This window comes from Ptychodera flava, chromosome 22 (assembly GCF_041260155.1).
Source record: "Ptychodera flava strain L36383 chromosome 22, AS_Pfla_20210202, whole genome shotgun sequence".
Taxonomy (NCBI): domain Eukaryota; kingdom Metazoa; phylum Hemichordata; class Enteropneusta; family Ptychoderidae; genus Ptychodera; species Ptychodera flava.
This window is the reverse complement of record NC_091949.1, coordinates 20,680,011-20,699,210: the sequence shown is the minus strand read 5'-3', so window position 1 is coordinate 20,699,210 and position 19,200 is coordinate 20,680,011. Positions and strand designations below refer to the sequence as shown.

General features: G+C 37.7%; 1 protein-coding gene across 1 annotated transcript in view; it reads right to left on the bottom strand.

Moving 5' to 3' along the window:
* Nucleotides 1-178: 178 nt before the first annotated feature.
* The window catches only part of LOC139122933 (uncharacterized), a 55,722-nt gene continuing 36,700 nt past the window's right edge, over nucleotides 179-19,200 (bottom strand). The window contains exon 6 of the mRNA XM_070688811.1: nucleotides 179-316. The gene's annotated coding sequence lies outside the window, so the exon portion shown is untranslated. The remainder of the gene's footprint in view (nucleotides 317-19,200) is intronic.

The window sequence follows — 19,200 nt, the reverse complement described above, 5'->3', positions numbered from 1 at the left end:
ACCTCTGATGCCATAATGGTGCAGTTTATGAATCAAGATATCATGATTGATGGTGTCGAAGGCTTTTTTAAAATCGATGAATATTCCTAAGGTGAGAGAACCTTTATCTAAACAGTCGCTCATATCAGTGACTACGTCTATGAGGGCCAATTTTGTGTTATAACGTTTACGAAACCCATAGATACACGTAATGAGAATTGCGATAAACGTCTATCATTATTGCACGTATTTACGAAACTTAGCAATGTACAGCAATATAATACGTGACAGACATGGACAGACATAGCGGCAGACGTTCTTGACGTTGTTTATTTATCTAGAGGGAATAAAGAAAACAAGAGATAAGGCAAAATAACAAAATAATTTCAAAATAAAGTTATCAAAATAATTTCTTATGATGTGGCATTTACTAGGCTCTCTTAGGCATGTATAATATGTAATAATTTGATCGCATCGGATTATTCTATGTATAACAACTATTATTATATTTTATGCGACATAAATTCGAAATACTCTGATACATATGAACGTACAAGCAAAACGTATACACAATTACATGAGCAAGAGAACAGTTGCCATTTCATATTTTTGGATTCTTTACCGTAATATTCACCCTTGCTATCGTTGTCACACTTATCATATAATGTTGAGACAAGGCGATAAATAGTTGAGTATGAAGCAGTTTGGTTAGTGTGTAATTGATAAAGCTACATAGTCAGCCTTGCTGCGTTTATGGATATGTTGAAAGACAACGCGAAGGTAATTTCAAAATTCAGTATAATTACAAAAACGCATTCCTAGGTCATCAAATGCAATATATCATCAAGCAAGGGGATGACAGCATGGGTGTTAGTCGAGATAAATTACGGGACTTTCAGTGACGCAAAGCCCAGGAAGCTTTCTGATAATTAAGAATACGTTACGACTCCGTGAAAAGAGTCTTTCCTTCTTACCGTAAAATATGAAATACTGCTATAAATATTCACAATTTTACAATTTTCAAAATATTCAAAATTTCATATTTCACATTTTTTCATATTTTTGCCAGGTGATTCGAAGGAAACGAAGAGTATGATATTCAAAGCCTTGCAAACATGCGAAACAAATGTATACAGTAAGTTATTTATACGATGGTTTTCAATCGGGCTCGAACCCACAACGCACGGTACCCAATCACCTAGCAGCAGAGGCCGCAAACAGAACCGCCCGGCTAAATCCCCAATCAAAAGATTGGTTCAATAACCGAGCTAAGGATGTTGCAATTCTGACTGCGCCCTCGCCACTCGATCGCCGTAGAGTTCGTGAAGCACACACGCTAGTACACACACTTTCATACATCTCACACAAACTTTATCGAAGCGAAGCAATGAATACATCGCTTTTACTGGGCGGAAGACAGCCTCGGGGACAATTCTGTCCACCAGCAGAACTATCAACCCAGGTTAGAGAATACTCAATTTTGCACTTCAGTAAAGCTAAGAAAACAACGACGCCAATCACAAAGGAATACAGTTGAACTGTTTTACCTTTACCTGTTATAAGGAAAGACAGACAATTTGTAAGACAGATGGGATATTATTTCACTCTTACTTAGATCGAATAGCAGTCATCAGTCGGAGGGACATTATGTGATACATTTTACGGTGTTTTTTAGCGTTTTTTTGTTTTTTTCACTCAGCTTTACCACTAGTTTTCTGGTCTACTGCTTTTTTGGATTCATTTGCTGCCATAGAAACAATGAAGTTTTCACCGCCTTATTTTACTTATATTTCTTTATATAGAATTAACTCAGGTATGGAAACCGTTGAAAACTAATGGTATATTTAAGGTAAATTATTTATCTTGGAACGTCTAATCATGGAGCTTTATTTTACCTCCATGGTGTGATATACTATCCATATGTAAGCGAATAAAAGAAGTTACAAAAGTAAGGAATTTTATCTCTGCAAACGTTCATACTGCGCCACCTGTGGCAGGGGTCAAGAGGTCATCGTGTGGGCTTGTCCCATCCTATTTTGCCCTGAGACGGTCCTCCAGGCAGACTGCCATTTCGGCAGCTGGACCTCATCTGAACTTTAACAACGGTAACGGTATTTATATATTCATTTCTTCACAATAAACCATGCCCCTATCCTTGTTCTACTTTTGGGGCATGCAACCACATTGTTGAGACTGTCGAATTCTTTTCTGCCTAGTTTTCCCTTTGTTTTCACCAACAGGCATGGCTCATGGAAAAAAAACTACACAAAAAGAAGAAGGTAGCTAACTTCATTGACACTTGACACTCAGCATATTCAAATCCTGCATCAGACACTAGGGCGCGGGCTACAAGGCAACAATCAACAACATCAACTTTACAAAGTGGACATTTAAGTTTGTTTTCAGTCTTTCTTTAGGATATATAAGTTTATCCTCTTTAGATCAATATGAAGCTGTATTATTGTACATAAGACTTCAAAGTTATAGTAATGGCTCATCTATCTTGCTATGTCTTGCACATATATATTTACAAAGGCAAGCCTTCCAATAACCAATCAGAGGTTTCAGATGTTTGGAATCTACTTGCCAGTTGAAGACCCAGATTTAGTACAGCAACTGTGCGCCGTGCATGGTACAGAGTCAAATGTTGTAAGCCAGCTTCCCCTTTCAAGTAGAGTCAATTTATCGGGAAATCAGCTGTGTTTTCTGGTTTGGCAGTGTGACAATTTTTTAACCTTCCTTTATCAATATCAGTGCATTACTGCTACTTTAAAAACAGGCTCTCCAGCAATCATCCAGAGGTTTTGGACGTATGAAGTCTATTTGCCTAAATGGCCGTTGGGTACAATCAGTTAAGTTGTGAACCAAGTATATATATAGGTCATCAGTTTAAGGCCAAGTTTAGCATAGTAACTGTTCGCAGGGGCTGCAGTAAGTTGTGCCGTTCTGGCTTATTATCTGATGTCCCTAAATATGTTCAAGTGACAACATATAAGGAGAAAGTATGCTTTGTAGGGTGGGGAGGACGCTGGTTAGAAATATGTTTATGAAGTACAGGAAGTTTTTAGGTTCACACTATGCGCTTCCTCCAGACTAGCAGATTCCATTTCACATTGCTAACAATTATTTTTGCTATCTTTGCATTCCACGCATTGTGATTCCATATGATTGACTAGGCTTTTTCAGAGAGAACTTTTCCCTCCAAAAGGGTTTTTTAATCTCTGTTTTTTAGAGCAAGTCTCTCTTTGGTTTGTTTTTAGCCACAGTAGGAAATACAGTTACTCAATTCGAGTTTTGTTCCTTGTTTCCCAAGGTAGTAATAAGAAGAGGGGGTGAACCAGACTCGTTTCCGAAGGTAGTAATACAAAGAGGAGGGGAGGGGGGTTAACAAGACTTGTTTGTAGATATAGTACAAAATGTAGTTTACAGACTTTACAATTGTTACGGCTTTACCACTATTGCTGCAATAAAACAGAAGGTGGTAGCGTAGCCAAGCACAGTATATAAGTAGCATGGCTAAGTTATTGCTAGTTAGACACTGGTACTCTGCTAGAATAAATTTTGCATACATCTGAGAAACATGCATGAGTCACAGTTCATTTGCCAGTTTCTCAACACGGCACGGGTCAACGTAGCAATCAAGACAAGTCACTGTTCGCAGGGGCTGCAGTGACGTGGACTTTCTTCTTGTGGGGCCGACACAAGGTGTGTCTTGTGGCGTGTTTGGGCCCCACAAGATTTGGGCAAGATTAAATGAGTTACTATGTAGGTGAATTCTTTGTTAGACTGTTAATTGGTCACCCATTTTATGGCCCACTGTATGTATTTCACAGTTATCAGCATGTTAATCATTGTAAGGAAATTTGTTTGTGTGTCAGTTTATTGGTCACCAATTTTGTGGCCTAAATGATGTATCTCATCTTTGCAACTTTAATTTTATCACAAGTGTAAGTAGGTTAGTTATTGTAAGGTCACACGTTTTGTACTATGTTTGCATGTCATAAATTAGTGGCCTGTTTGATGTATTTTACAGTTACAGTTCTCATTAAATGGTCACCCATTTGGTGGCCCATTTCTCCACAAAGACATGAGTTGGGTATTCCTTAATTTTGCTGGTGTTGTAGCTGGCCGGGGCACAGCATCACTACAAGTGATGTGGCGCCTTGTCCAGCATTGACAGCGTTTGCAGGGGATAAATAAAATATATCATAGTTGACAAAGAGAAATACTTAAATGAATTTACATTTACAAAGTGCCTGATCTCTACGAGCTCAATGCTACATCCTAAGATGCAATAAGCTATCGTTTGAATAGAGAAGTCTTTAGAGCATGACGAAAACATGACAGGGACAAGGAGTACCGGAGATTAAAGGGGATAACTATTCAAAGGAGTCTGGTCAGGGTAGGAGAATGATCGTTCACCGAAAGATGTTTTGTTTCCCCATGAGTTCTAGAGAAGACCGAAGTCAGAAGGAGATCGATGTCATCTTGAATGACAATACTGGTGAAGAAGATGAGTAACATATTGAGGTACTTTTTCTGAAACTTAAATGATGCAAATCATCGCAAGTTAAACCGGATGCGGGATGTGATAGGAAGATCAGAGATTGCAGAAAAGGTTGGATGTGGTCAGATGTTTTTTTTAAAACAAGCCGAGTGGCAAAAATTTCACTCTTTGTAATTTTCCTATCAAACGCGATTTATAATGATGTCAAATGTCATTATGTAATGAGGATGGCGCATGCATTCTGGCACGTCTATTAAGTGCACTGAGTCACATGCGTTTGGCTCGAACCCAGAGTTCTTGCGGACTACATCACTCAATAGGATGGACAGGATTTGGACATCGGAATTTCTTGCAGAGATTTATGGAGGAAAGTGTAGATCCTACTGTTGTGATCATATTAACAGATGGGCAGTTAGGTTGTCTTAGCGCATATTGTATCGACGATAAAAGACCGCTGTGACGGAATATGGTTGAAAATGGATGAAGATACATATTCTTATTGCCGAGATAATCAGCAGGAGTGGGGGAGATGAGTGATAGACAGCAAATGCTAAAGCAAGTACAGGTTGATTTATTCAAAGACAAACACATTTCATCATTTTGCTAGGTAAATCAGCCACACCTATCGATGTCATGGTAAAAAACCGAAACAGCCTATCGGTTGGCTGACAGCGGTTCTGTGGCCAGACCCTTGACCCTAGCGCGATCAATATGCAGCACAACCGCTTTTACAGCTAGATCTACCCCTATTTTAATATCAGCAAAATTTATACTGGCAGCATCTAATAAAACATTAACATTATGTTAATCTAATATTTACATTTTCTTATAGTGTAAAGGCATTGCCTCATATAGAGAAATCATCTCATCACATACAGCAAATAGACCCCATAAGGCAGTAACGACGTTCCATACACAATGATCACAACGGTATACTATTGTCTCAACAGAAGAAATTATCATAATCTAGAAATATTCGGTTCACATTCTGAAAAAATGGAAATACACTATAATTTCTCTGCACCACAAACGTCGAAATGCTTCGGGTAACGTACAGCACATCTGCAGTCGCTGTGCTCACAGTAAACGGCCTAGTAAAATTGTACTTTGTTATGCATGTCAGTGTGCCGATTATAAATAACTAAAAGCGTGTGACAGAAATGTTGACTCATGTCAGCAAATGCTCGTATTTTAATAATGATAGCATGAATGTCCCTTACGAAATAACACCATATGTATGCCAGACGTTATCTACGAATATAAGATCATCGACATTGACAACAAATAGCGGGGCCCCTATTAAACGTCTCTGCTGACACAATTTGCGCTCCAAATCTCAAAAAACGATCTCCCATCATACTGACATATTTTCTCCGTCGCTAGAAGTCAAAATAATATCAAAATATGTGTAAAATGCTTGAGCTGTAATTCCGCAGTTGTCGTGTATGAAAAATAGCCATCGTGCTTGTCAACAAAACGAAAGCAACATCTATTTTTGATCGGGGGGGGGGGGGGAATTAAACACGCATGCGCACAAACTCAAAGGCTGCTGTCAAACAAAAGCTGACTTGGTCTCACACTGGCAGTGTAGTTATCAAAACATATATTGTTTATATAATTTCAACACCACCTAGAACTATAGTATAACGGTACCTCCAAACCCTGTAAAATGCAAACAGGGTAAAAGTAGTCTGATGATTGCCAGATGAATGAAACTTACGTTACAGATATCATCACTTTGAACAATTTACCCCTTGTAGTCAGGTGGCTTAACAAAAATATCGTTACACGGATGACAAAAGTGCCAAATTTGCTACAGAGGTTCGCATACATGTGTAGATCAAAATTAGCTATTGCTCCAAAAATTTGGGCCACCGGAAAGGCTCGATGACGTCATAAATTCAAAATGGCCGCCATTATATTGCTTAAAAATGGTAAAATACGGTTTATTCGGCTAGTTTTCAATATTTTTTTTGAATAAACTGACATAAACATTCTCAATTACAAATACAACATAAAATTGATGCAAATCAATTATTATGATGACGTCATAAAACCAAAATGGCCGACCAAATTCAAAATGTCAGTCGTAACATTGTCTAAAATGTTAAAGCACTATTATTAAGCCTGTTTCAGCATTTTATCGCCTGAACTGAAATCAAGACCCCAAATTACAGACAAAACATATAATTGATGCAAATTAATTATTGTGATGACGTCATAAATTCAAAATGGCCGCCGTTATATTGCTTAAAATGGTAAAATACTGCTAATTCAGGCAGTTTTTCAATATTATTTTGAATAAACTGACACAAACATCCTAAATTACAAATACAACATAAAATTGATGCAAATCTATTATTGTGATAACGTCATAAAGCCAAAATGGTCGACCAAATTCAAAATATCTCCCATAATATCGTGTGATAATATTGAATTACTGTTGATGAAGCCTGTGTCCAGCATATATAGTTTCAAGGCAATGTACAATTTGTCTTGATGATCCGTAAACTAAAACAAATGGTAAATGTACCAAAACTTAGCCAATAAGCTAAACACAAGTTGCAAACTATTATGAAATTATTGATTATTTACAAATGACCTCTGTCTGAACACTGAAACAATATCATAGGAAATAAGGGCAACTTTACATATCGGTTCTACCTTTGAAAGTGTTATGTTATAGTGAGTAGATCAATAGTAGTGTGATTTCATGATAACGAAAAACATGGCGAGAAACCGGTGAATTAATCATGCCTTGACCCTGGTCATGTGACCTTGGCCCCCGAAAAAAGGTTTTATGTTTGTGATTTGATCTTTTGCTTCATTTGTTTGAGAAGCCTTTTCGTTTGTTGAATTTTCTGGGGTTTTTTTATGTCTCGATGTGTGGTGACAGACACATAGTTTTGTGTTACATTAGTACTCTTTTTTGAGGATGTGCCGGCCTCAAAAGACCGTTTGGTCAGGGTTTTTTGAACAAAGAGAAGACCTTTTTGACTTTTGAAGCTAGCTTACCTTGCTTTTTTGCAGTTTTTACGAATTCTATGAAAAGCGTCTTTGCCTTTCGTTTTTGGTATCGTTTTGCTGTTTGGAAACCAAAAACATAAAAAACGCCAGGAAGAACATAAACAGAAATTCGAAGATTAAAAAAGCAAGAACTAAGGAAGATTCTCAGATTCATTAAAAATCTTGCAAATCAAACCTTACCAAATGTTGAAATCAAAGCATCAAGCAAAAGCTTGAAATTTATTCCCATTCCGAAGTGCCTATAGATAAAGAAAAATTGTCCTATCAGATATCAACAAATCTATTCGCATCATGAAGATTGTGCAATATCATGAGAAACAAACGATCAATTCATCAGTCAGACATCTGTTCTAAGATAAATCCAATGTCGACACTACTAACGGCGGAAAACCCCAAATTGTAAAACTGTCTCGAAGCAACTTAGATCGATAGAGGAAATTCCATTCGCAACCCACATCAGAAAGAACATGACTCTACCAGACAAGACTGCTCTGAAAAACAAATAAATCACAATAAAACCCATCAATAAAGTAAGAGGCATAGCAATTGTGAATACGACAAATGACATTAAAGAAAGTTATAGACAGCTGCGAAATGTACACTATTACTGTACATTAAGGCAACACTTGGCGACATTAGCTATACGATGGAAATTGTATATGATATCGTTTATCTGCGACAAGAAAATCATTGACGAGGTGATTTACAGTTTCCCCATTCCCATAAGTAGAATAATTTGTACAATACAATGGTGTCTCCTGCCAAAAATACACAAAACCCAAGTAGAAGGAACAATCATCATCCAACGTCTCATAGAAATGGCTGCTCGAGTCCAATAAACCAAATCTCGGAATTTCTAGACTTTGCCATAAAACCAATCATGCAAAGACGACTTACATATGTCAAGGACACAAAACTTCATTAACTAGTTAGAATCAATAAATATACAAGCAAACTCTATTCTGGTAACATTAGAAGTGGTATCAATGTAGACAAATATGCGAAAAATGAAGCCATAAATACAGCGATCGTAGCGTTGGACTCTGAAACATTACCAACCAACTGATATGATGCAAAAAACCCACCAACAACGTATATTAAGCCTAACTGTTGATTATTCTGAAACGCAACATATTTTAATTCAACTGAGAAAAATACAAACAAATCTATGGATGAAGAATGGGCTCACCAGAAATAGCTGATATCTCATACCATGAAACGGAGAAAACTATATAAAATCCCAAATCCGGTCAATATTCGTATGGAAACGTTTAAAAGGTAACATTTTCATGATTTACTCAGGAACAGAACATAATTTTATAACATTCAGAACATTTGTCGACGAGTGCAACACCCTGTACCCTACGTTAAACTTGGGAATTCATAATTGAATATTTTATCGACAAAATCTCATACCCTGACCTTGTGGTCTTCAAATGCCAGAGACGCAATCGAGAGAGATGGCTCGATTGTAAAACCCACACAAAACCATCTGACGATATTTATCTGCCACCAACCTTCAAATGCTTCATTAAAGGTGAATTACGCAGATATGTTCGCACATGCAACAACAATATTGACTTCATAAAAAAGGTCAATTTCTCAACGCAAAAACTTCAACAACGAGATTACAAAAAGAAAGACATAACTTGTATCAAAAAGAAATTAATGTAACAAAACGTCAGCCATCCTTCATCAACAAAAATAAGAGTAACGATATAACAAAAACCTTGTCAGCACAACCTCATCATAACCAGCCTAATCAAACTATGTGATAAGAAACTGGAAAATAATGAAGGACGCTTATACGCTGGCCATGGTTTTCCAGAAAACTATAATAACGTATAAAAGAAAGAAAAATCATACAAGATATCCTCCTTCAAGCAAAATTCAAACACAAGGAGAGGACAAATGAACGGTCTTAGCAACAATTCACGCAACAATCAGACCACAACATAATGATCTTAGCATCTCTTTTTGATGGCTACCATCAAACTAAGCATGTTGGAATACAAGACCATTCAAGTGACTGAAGAAGGGACCTCACTTTGGCCCGAAATGCCGCTAGGAGGAATCACCAACACCAACCTTTTTTCTGGGACAAAGGTCACATTACGAGGGTCAAAACACTATCGATTCACTGGTTTCGCACCATGTTTCCCTATCACAAAACCACATTGATCCACTCACTATACCGTATCATAAACAAGGTTGAACCAGTGTGTGAAGTTGCCTTCATTTCCTTTTATATCGATTCGATTTTTCAAACACAGATTATTGTTTAATAATAAATAATCTCATAAGAGTTTGTTATTTGTGTTGAACTTATTGGCTAAGTTTTGGTACAGTTATCTTTTATTTTGACTATAAGTTTGTCACGTAATTGGGCTATTGTACCGAGCATAGTGAACTTCATAATAGGCCATAATTAATGTAACTTCGGTTGCCATTTTGGTTTTATGACGTCATCACAATAATTAATTTGTATCAATTATATGTTTTGTCTGTAATTTGGGGTCTTAATTTCAGTTCAAGCGATAAAATGTTGAAACAGGCTTAATAACAGTGCTTTAACATTTTAGACAATGTTACTACTGACATTTTGAATTTGGTTGGTCATTTTGGCTTTATGACGTCATCATAATAATTGATTTGCATCAATTTTATGTTGTATTTATAATTGAGAATGTTTGTGTCAGTTTATTCAAAAAAATATTGTAAACTGAATTAACCTTATTTTAACATCTTTAAGCAACATAATGGCGGCCATTTCGAATTTATGACGTCATTGAGCCTTTCCGGTGGCCCAAATTTTTGGAGCAATAGCTAATTTTGATCTACACATATATGCGAACCTCTGTAGCAAATTTGGCACTTTTGTCATCCGAATAACGATCTTGCCGGTTTTTGTTGCAAAGCCACCTGACTAATAGCTTAGTTGACAATGGCCCCAGTGCCGAACGTTCGATGTTCGGAAGCTGAATTTAGGTGGGCCACCGGAATTCAAACTTTGACTTTTTTGAAGACATGTTTTTATCGATATCTCGCAATCCGCGCGCAGTCGCCACGTCAAATATCGACCTTTGGCACTAAAAAAATGTGTTTTAAAAATGTTACCAAATGGGAGTGCCACTTTAAGGAGGGTTGCTCATGTTTTTTGGTAAATATCTCTTACGCTTCTCCATAATGCGATCAACTTCCGCTTGAATTACAGATTCTGCTAGGAGCCACTATAGGATACTTTGATTGAAGAATCTTTAGAGTAATATACCATGTGCCTGCCGGTATTGACCTTCCTGTGTGTTGTTTCTGTGTTGGCAAATGTCAAAGGTAAACATTCACCTTCTTCAATTTATGCGAAACTTTAGTTAGATGTCTATTGGAATCTGAATCTGAATACGACTATGACGTATATATTCATTGTGAATTACACATCAGACCTCAGACAATCAAAATAATTGGTATTTCGTTTTGATATGCTTTATGTATTATCATATACCTACATTCACGTGCCTGTGTAAAGCTGTGGGAGAAAGCGCCCTCAGATCCGTGCATTTTTTTTTACGTATCACGCCCCGGCCCGGTGCCCAAATATGGGCAATCGCGTGCATTTCTGAACTATTTCGATTCTGGTTACTACGCGCGTTGCTATCTGCAAACGTTCCATTCGTACACAAACAAGCCAGCGCGAGATTAGGAAAACGTCAGCTCATTCAGATCGTAGTTGCGCGTGGCGACAGTGGGGCCGTGCAGGTGACATCGGCTTTTATTTCTAAATTCTAGTGAAATCCTGTGTATACTAAGTGCGTGCCTGTTCAGTAAAAACTGACAACACGCTTTTGTCCTCCATACAGCTCGATTTCAGCCTTGATCTGTGTTGGTCACGTACAGTACGTTGCTTTGCGCGTTCTAGAATTCTGCAGGTAAACAAATGACGTACATTATGTTTGTCAATCCGCGACGGGAAGCGGTCATCGTATTTCTGAAAACTTACACAAATGGCGATGAATTTTTGATATCGCACGCATTTTTATCTCCTAAACAATGTTGAATATTATGTAAACTACATATTTATCATTCCATAAGGTATATGATAAAACCTTTACGGCCCTGATACGGCTTTTGCGGCCCTTGGTCGTACGACGTACGGGCCCTCGCACGCTCGGGCCCTTCCGCCGTACGACCTCGGGCCGCAAAAGCCGTATCAGGGCCGCAAAGATTAGTACTGAATACACAAGGAAAGAAATGAAGTAGTTCACGACAGCACACGGTTTTATTTTCTGTGGCATATGTCAAATAACAACAATTTTAGTGGCAGGATTCCAACCAAGATTGAGATATCCTTGCTGTACATATTTCTAAGCACATCTGCACGAAATAAAGGGAAACATAAATTGATTACTAGCATAGCAGAGAGGGTGGAAGATCACATAGCTATACTGCAATTGCAAACGTACCCTGCAGAGTCAGCTTTTTTTTTTGCAGAACTGTAAAAAGAAAAAAAATGTGTTCTACCCGATTTACTTTGAAAGCGAGCATGTAGATACCATTTTGAAAACACCTTTCGGTTTAGTTTCTTTTAGCAAACCCTTTGTGAACGTTTCCGAAAATGACAATCATCATAACGGTTCACTCTTTCTTGTATTACAACATGTTAGTCAATATCAATAGCTTATGATGATATCATGCTGTACTCCGAAGGGTACTAGGTCTGATATTCCGAAATTTGATATAAATGGTGCAATTATGACACCTGCATATCATAACCAAGCAGTTTGTTTCTTCCCGAAGTACATGTTCAAGAAAGAATCCCTTGCCATAATTGTTTAAAATAAATATGTCTATAAAACAGTCGATACAGTATAAAAAGCATAAGTGTGTATACATGTAATCTAGGACTATGTCGCGATGAGTTACCATTTTGTCTACACAACTATATATTGGCATGCTTTCTAATTTGAGACATGAGACCAAATCGTATCATATTATCTTTTCGATCTAGAAAATAATACTCCATCTTTTTTGTTACTCGACATAAGTAGCCAATGGAATAAACCCTGTCTGGGACATCATTCCAAGTGACACAATTGCCATAGTTGGGTAGCCTGCTACGCTTTACTGCAAACTGAATGTTACTTCGTCAGTTACGTGGATGAAAAACCTGGACATAGTAGCCATAGATCCCCAAAATGTAGATGATTGTTGTCGTGTTTCTGGTGATTTTGCAAATGGTGAATGGGATCTTGAGATCATCAATGTGAAAAGAAGTGATGAAGGAAACTGGACATGTTTGCATTTGGGTCAACTGAAAGGAAAGACTGCCAGAGTGATCGTTCTAGGTATTGTATATGCTTCATGTGTTAACTCTTTGGGAAGTCCCTCAATGCATATTTGAGGTTCTCGTCTAAATACAAGCATAAACTATATTCAGTTGTACAGTCAAATAGTGCAAAATGCGTTTACTCAGAAACAAGACTCATAACGAATATTCACCAAACCATAAAATGCTGTTTTGCAATACTTTGTACTTTTTTTGTCAGTACTTTTGATTCTGGTTAGTAAAACAAAAGACTTGGCTTTTACTCAGATTGTTGATTACCTGCGCCATCGTCCTAATTGTTTGTATTGTTTTGTCTTGATGGATAATCATTTTAAAAGAAGTTTACATTTCGGTTTAAGCACATCGTGAGGTAACCAAAGCCTCATTTCAAACAAGTGTTAACATGTCGTATTGGATTCCGCAAAATTATGTCTAGTGAACATCATTACAAGAAATACAATTTATCCTGTTTGTTTTGTAAATGTCGCGATATTTAATTCTATCATTGTAATAGGCAAAGTTAGCGGTATGTGTTTCACTTTGCAAAGGGAAGTACCGTAATAGTGACAGTACACTTGTTGACGATTGGTTTAAACTTAACGTTTTCGACAACTCTCTACAACAACTATAATTAAGAACCAAATATATTAAAACAAGATCATGCAATAGTAAGAAATGTATACGTCACTTTCATAGATCGGGGACCAATGTGCAACGTATTATCTGACATTGGTCCTATGTATGAAGTTATCGAGGGAAGTAAACTAAATTCGATGTAGTGTCCGGACAAAGCCACACCACCAGGACTCCTGACTTGGACAGAAAATGGAGAAGTAACGTCGGAGAAGGGAAGCAGTCCACTGACGTATACGAAGAAGGTGAAAAGTACGGACAATGGAGCTTTACTTAACTGCAAACTGACCCATACAAGCATTTCATCCCCAATGACTTGTCATGAAGACATAAAACTTAATGTCCAATGTAAGTATGAAAGGTCTTAATACAGGACGTCATATAAGGGGGACGTATAAATCGGTCGAATTAAAACAGCTAATAAGCAAATTTTGATGATAAAGCTGCTATCTTGTCACAAAATGTACAAAAGATAGTAACTTTTTGTGCACCTTCGATTCGTATTATATAGTATGGTATATATTTGAACAAGCAGTGTAAAAGTATGAGTCTACATAATGTTGTTCAACAAAGGATAAATGACAAAAGACACGTCAACAACAAAACACTATTTAAATGGCCGCAAAAATAACCAAAATGCTAAGAGTGGGGCTAAAAGGTTGCTGAGAGGACAGATGAGCAAAGAGTATTTTATTTTCAAGTCGATCGTCTACATTCCAGATCCCCCAAAAGCGATGAATTTACCAGAAGTGTGTGCGAAGAAAGGTACCAAATTACAAATCAACTGCTCCTACACACCTGGTAGACCACAACACACCGATGTGAAATGGAAAAGGCTGGTGAGAGACATGCAAGAAGATCAAACCCACTGATTATAGACAATGTTCAACCCGGAAGAAATAATGTCAAACTCTTATTTACGTGTGTCGTCAGCAACCTTTACTACAATGGTGATCGTGGTGAGAATAGTATCACAACCTCGCTTACAGTGCAGTGTAAGTGCCAACCTCAAACGAGGTCACTTTTTAAGGAGTTGCCTTTGTGTCAAACAGATACGTACGATACAATGTCCTTAACACGGACCACGTGAAGAATTTTACAATTTTTTAAGTGTTAGTATACACAATCTCATTATCATGTAATTCAGGTAGCTAAAAGAAATGACGTCGTCGATTTTTTTCTAACAATTTAGCTCGGGAGGGGAGGTTTCAACTGAGATTATCATATACGGGGGTGCTGAGTGAAAAACTGTTACCTATGTATATTCCAAAACATAAGATCGATTGTTAGGATTTGCGTGACAATTTTGGGGAATTTTCGCCGTCTTTCTAATGCATGTGAAGGTTTTCTTAAAGTGTGGGACAATTACTTTATTCTTGACCAATGCTTTGGATACTTTTCGGATGAAAAAAATAAACCAAATCGGGTGGCTCATACCCGTACACTTTTCTATGGAAGTACCCCCGAGGACTGTTTATTCTGTACGCGGAATGAACATTGTTTTTTCATTGTGGTCGCTTCGCTGACCTTGTACTTTCAGATGACCCGGTCGTTACAGTCCCTTTAGTAACGTATGTCAGAGAAGGTGAGAACCTACATGTGACATGCGCAGTGGACTCTGAACATGTTACAAATAATGTAGAGTGGATCTACCCTGACGGAACTACAACGAGAAGTAGGACACTGGCCATAAACAACATCCAGAGATCACAATGGGAACATACACATGAAGAGCGTAAACCAGTTCTGTGACGAAATCGAAGGGACCGGGCATGGAAGTAACACAACGCTTGTTGACATAAACTGTAAGGGTAACTTCTCGTTCTATTCTAGTTGCAAAACATTGAATAACCGTAAGTTCTTAACTTTTGGTCTTGTGTTGCAATACCGTTAGGGGGATATTAGATATGTCTTTTGATGATTTTAGCCCTATTTTTGTTTCGTATGTCGATTTCGAAGAATTTTTAGAAACAGAGGCTAAACATGTAAAATGCGCAATGCGCTGTAGTTCTTTTACATTTGCACTGTAGCCCGGACTACATGGAATTCACTTGACGAAAATAGCAAAGCATTTTACACATGTACATATTAAGTTGACAAGCTAAATATTATATATTTCAAAATCTTTCAGGAACTGTGGTCGAAATTTTAACAATTGTGAAAAAATCGTCACAGGGTTGAATGCCTACTTCCCATTTCATATGAAGAAACCAATTACACTTGGGGTGATAAAATGTCGTCTATTACACAGTATTTCCTGAAGAGTGATGGACTTATCATCGATCCCACAAACCTTCTTCATACGCATTCTTTATTGCATATTTTTAATAAGGCGACCCCTTTGCTTAGTTCCAGTGAAGAAAGTAAGCATATCCGTTAGTGATGCTGGTCCTATCGAATCCGGTAACGAGGTCAGTTTTACATGTACGACGAGCAGCAGTAACCCTGCAGCAACAATATCTTGGTACATACGGTTCCTATGTCCACCACGGGGATTAGTCTGTCAGCATTGGGGATGTTCATGAAAGCATTGGTGAATACAACGGCAAAGTATCGGAAAAGATGCTAAACATTATCACAAGACCAGAGCACTACATGGCATCGTTCAAATGTGCAGCGCGCAACACAGAGTTGATGTAACGCATGGTGTAGAATCAAGTCCGATTCCGTTAACAGTATACTGTAAGTACTCATACACGTAAGCGATGATGGGCTGTTTACACATTAACCTATCCTCGGTGCTGTCTCCTCTGTTTATGCATTGCATGATTCAGATGAAAAAGTTGATCTCAGGTCATGTCAACATGTCATATACTCTGACATCTTGTCCCTCTCATTCACCTTAATCTAAACTGCCATTCAACCTTTTCTTATCGTTCATTGAAATGCATGCATAGACCGTTCAGGTGAAAGAAAGAGGTACAGTGCCTCATCCCGGGCGCTTCATGCACGACAGTATGACATATACATTGTGTGACTTTGACATTTTTTGAAAAGTTTACAAACTTTTGAAACCTTTACAGGAAACCAATAGCAAGCACCAATGTAAGATTCTTTTTATTACCGCGAACAGTTTCAAAGTATCCGAGAGATTGCAAGGCTGTACTGCAGATAGAGAGGAGCTACCCTCCCAATGAAGACTATTTTGAGGCGAGTACGACCATAGTAGTGAGGTGTACATCATGCAGTAGTAACCCGCCCGCTGATCTACATTGGTACGTCGACAATGAGAAAATGACGTCATTGCTGCATCCAAAGTCTCACTCGAGACGGCCAGTGTCGTGGTAAAATATCCCAGCAACAATTTGCTCTAAGGTTGACGTGGCGTCATCACGGTACTACGTTACGATGTGACGTGACCAGACCCAACAATGCTGACTCTATTATTAATTTTGTTACTTTGAGGCTAAATGTTCACTGTAAGTAGATTTGATGTTTGTGTGCAAATCCTACACACTGCGCCCGTCTACCAATTAAAGCCTGTAATGTGAGCAAGTCTCTGCGATTCTCGATTTCTGTGTTGAGATCAGATGGCCTCAATCTAATGATGATTCTAGGCGATATTACGTCAGTGAATATATCAAAGCTTCAACGAGTGTGATACTGTGATACTCAACTACACTTCATAACAAGATGTGGCATATGATAATCATTTCTTTCATGAAGCGTCACGATGCAACCTTAGGCTATACTATACAACCTGTTTTTTCCATCTGAGACGCAAGTGAATTACGTTAATATGCTCTCACCGTATAGAGTTACACCTAATTTAAACGCCAGATGGGTAAATAAGAGTATTACAGAGTAGTTGATGATCCATACCATAATACTTTAGTTTTCATTATTTATCTCTGACATGGTTTATATAACATGAAACAACCAGATATTCAATCTGCGTACAAGATTAGAATCTAACTGTATTTGTCTAACTGTCCGGGAGGGTACTGCCTGACTCTTGGGTTAGTATGTGTTTATCCTTATTTTGCAATAAAACTGCATAGTCCGGATTTTCATATGTCCCCTACGTCGATCGCTGTTGATGTTTTTCCCCTCATCAAATTTTAGATCCACCGACTGTACTGTATCAAGACCGAAATAAGCAATCGAGAGCAAATCAAGGCGAGTCTACAGAACTGGTGTGCCAGATGACTGGTTATCCAATCCCTAAAATAACATGGTATGACCCGGTTGGTAAGATCGGCATTATCTCAGAACTTAATAACCGCATCAATGGCTCGGTCAAATACAAGCATTGTTACCTTTAGCAGTGTCACCAGCGATATCAATGGGAAGTATATATGTCGGGCCAGTAATCACATTGGAGAAGTCAATTTCACTATCACCCTGCGACAAAAAAGTGAGCATGTTGTTTTGTTTTAGTTGAACCTGCACGAGCATGCCACATTTGAGAACATGCATACATACACACACACACGTACGTACATACATACGTACATGCATGCATGCATGACTACACACAAACGAACACACACATACACACACACATACTACATACATACATACATACATACATACATACATACATACATACATACATACATACATACATACATGCATGCATGTATGCATGCATACATATATACATACATACATAAATACATACATCCATACATCCATCCATCCATCCATACATACATACATACATACATACATACATACACACACACTGCCTGCCTGCCTGCCTGCATCCATCATCCTTTAATCCCTCCATACAGACAGAAAGACAGAAAGACACCAAATTATATATATATATATATATATATATATATATATATATATATATATATATATATATATATATATATATATATATATATATATATATAATTCAGAAACGTTAAGTGGGAAAGCTAGGATACAATAGTATAATATTTAAAAGTATCACAGTATAATACGACTTGGTGACGTTGCCTGTACCTTTCCGGTATAATATTTATGATTGAGTTGAATAAAAAAAAATAACGAAACTTCGGTAGATTACCAAACAAGCTTATCTTACACGTTCCCTTATCATTGCAGCCAAGCCAGATGACGTCACGGATATCAAAGTTACTGCAATGACAAATTCACTTATTGTGACTTGGAAACCTGGCTTTGACGGAGGAGAAAAACAGATATTCTATGTTGAATATCTAGACTTATCCTCCGGTGAACAAGGAGCGTCAAAGACGACGGAAAATGAGATGATCGTAATTAATGAGTTGAAACCCCTTACATTGTATGCTGTGACAGTAGTAGCGGAAATTTGTTTGGCGAAAGCAGAAGTTTAACAGTTCAACAAACAACATTAGGTATATTTTTTTCGATCCGATTGCGACTAATCATTTAACAAAACGTTCTTAATTACTTTCTATATGCCGTCACTAAAGGAAAGTTTACATGTGGAACTTTAAATCACACTTATAGCAAAGTGATGAGACCAAACATAAATACAAATAGGAGTTTTTTGCGTGGAAAAAATTCAAAGTAAAACAGAGTCTAATAATCTCTAACTCTGAAAATGGTTAAAACTCGACGAAGAACATATTAGGTACTCGATGTGTTTTGATATTTATTTTCTCGACTGCACAGTGTAATCTCCTTGTTAGACATTTTTTTTCAATTTTGTTAACGCTCAAATACGTCTACTTCCAGATCATGTGACGTCGTCACCTCCTTCCACAGATATGGCAGACGATGAATCTGGTTTCATTAGTGAGGGCATTTGGATTGT